Genomic DNA, 2,452 nt, shown 5'->3' with positions numbered 1-2,452 from the left:
CACACACACACACACATTCATTTAGTAGAATATTATCAGCATTGATTTAAAATTCATTTTAAATCATATTTAAAATGAATTGTGTCAGATTAGGGACTGATTGTTATTTATTTAAGGGGCCACCGGATGAGATTGGGACTCTTTAGTCAAAATAGACTTGACCCTCCCTTTGCCAGAGATACATTCTCTATGACCTTCCAAAATATTTGGGATGCCCCCAACAGACTGTAGGGGTGTATGGGTCAGACCATTCTGCTAGCGATGGGGGGCCGAGACTAAAGTAAAATATCCACCAAACAAGCAACTTTGAAATTTTGCTAAAGTTTTCATGAAAACAAAAGTTGGGTGACATCCTAGACTAAAAAATGTTGGGTGACCACCCATCCAAGACTAAAAAATGTTGGGTGACCACCCGTCCTAGACTAAAAAATGTTGGGTGACCACCCATCCAAGACTAAAAAATGTTGGGTGACCACCCATCCTAGACTAAAAAATGTTGGGTGACCCCCCCATCCTAGACTAAAAAATGTTGGGTGACCACCCATCCTAGACTAAAAAATGTTGCGTGACCGCCCATTCAGACTAAAATGTTGGTTGACCGCCCCCTAACTAAAAAATTTGGGACCGCCCATCCTAGACTAAAAAATGTTGGGTGACCACCCATCCTAGACTAAAAAATTTGGGTGACCCACCATCCTAGACTAAAAAATGTTGGGTGACCACCCATCCTAGACTAAAAAATGTTGGGTGACCACCCATCCTAGACTAAAAAATGTTGGGTGACCCCCCATCCTAGACTAAAAAATGTTGGGTGACCCCCCCATCCTAGACTAAAAAATGTTGGGTGATCACCCATCCTAGACTAAAAAATGTTGCGTGACCACCCATCCTAGACTAAAAAATGTTGGTGACCCCCATCCTAACTAAAATGTTGGTGACCACCCATCCTAGCACTAACTAAAAATGTTGTGGACCCCCCCCACCAGACTAAAATGTTGGGTGACCACCATCCTGACTAAAAAATGTGGGTGACCCCCCCATCCTAGACTAAATTTTGGACAAAATGCCCACCTCCAGACTATAAAATGTTTGGTGACCCCCCCCTCCTAGACTAAAAAATGTTGGGTGACCCCCCCCATCCTAGACTAAAAAATGTTAGGTGACCCCCCATCTAGACTAAAAAATGTTGGTACCCCCATCCTCCTAAGACTAAATGTTGGGTGACCCCCCCATCCTAGACTAAAAATGTTGGGTGACCACCATCCTAGACTAAAAAATGTGGTGACCCCCACCTAGACTAAAAATTTGGTACCCACCTCCAGACTAAAATGTTGTGTGACCCCCCCCATCCTAGACTAAAAATGTTGGGTGACCACCCATCCTAACTAAAAAATGTTGGGTGACCCCCCCATCCTAGACTAAAACATGTTGGGTGACCCACCCCATCCAGACTATAAAATGTTTGGTGACCCCCCCATCCTAGACTAAAAAATGTTGGGTGACCCCCCCATCCTAGACTAAAAAATGTTAGGTGACCCCCCCACCTAGACTAAAAAATGTTGGGTGACCACCCATCCTAGACTAAAAAATGTTGGGTGACCCCCCCATCCTAGACTAAAAAATGTTGGGTGACCCCCCATCCTAGACTAAAAAATGTTGGGTGACCCCCCCATCCTAGACTAAAAAATGTTGGTGACCCACATCCAGCCTAAAAATGTTGGGGACCACCCATCCTAGACTAAAAATGTTGGTTACCACCCATCCTAAACTAAAAAATGTTGGGTGACCACCCATCCTAGACTAAAAAATGTTGGGTGACCCCCCCATCCTAGACTAAAAAATGTTGGGTGACCCCCCATCCTAGACTAAAAAATGTTGGGTGACCACCCATCCTAGACTAAAAAATGTTGCGTGACCACCCATCCTAGACTAAAAACTGTTGGGTGACCCCCCATCCTAGACTAAAAAATGTTGGGTGACCACCCATCCTAGACTAAAAAATGTTGGGTGACCCCCCCCCATCCTAGACTAAAAAATGTTACACCGTTTTTGTGTGTGTGTCCTGAATAAAGAGTATGATAATGATGATTTATTAGGTAAGTAGCCGTGTAATAAGCCACCTTGTCGGGGTTGTATTCGCTCTAATGACCGACTCGCTCTTGGTTTGTGGAAGACCTAGGTGCATGTATTTGACGGGGGTTTAGGGGTCTTTAAAGATAAAACTTGCCACAGAAGTTCACTGGGGACCAACAAAAACCATTGGATCTAAGGACAGGAAAACAGTTGTTTTATGCTAACATTGATTTTACATTCATTCAGTTTAGGAGAAAGCCCAAAACGACACCTAAAGCCCTATAATGGTAGGGAAAACCTTGGAAATAACAGTTTAAGGTATTGCATCACTCGCCATTTTCTTTCTCTTGCCTTGTGATAATAAGCAGACTGGGGGGGG

General features: G+C 43.8%; 1 protein-coding gene across 1 annotated transcript in view; it reads left to right on the top strand.

The window, feature by feature from the left end:
* Window positions 1-2,452, top strand: part of ccsapa (centriole, cilia and spindle-associated protein a) — a 9,670-nt gene that overhangs the window by 883 nt on the left and 6,335 nt on the right. The gene's annotated exons all lie outside the window — the stretch shown is intronic.

Source organism: Etheostoma spectabile, chromosome 5 (assembly GCF_008692095.1).
Source record: "Etheostoma spectabile isolate EspeVRDwgs_2016 chromosome 5, UIUC_Espe_1.0, whole genome shotgun sequence".
Classification (NCBI taxonomy): Eukaryota; Metazoa; Chordata; class Actinopteri; order Perciformes; family Percidae; genus Etheostoma; species Etheostoma spectabile.
This window is presented reverse-complemented; position numbering and strand designations above follow the sequence as displayed.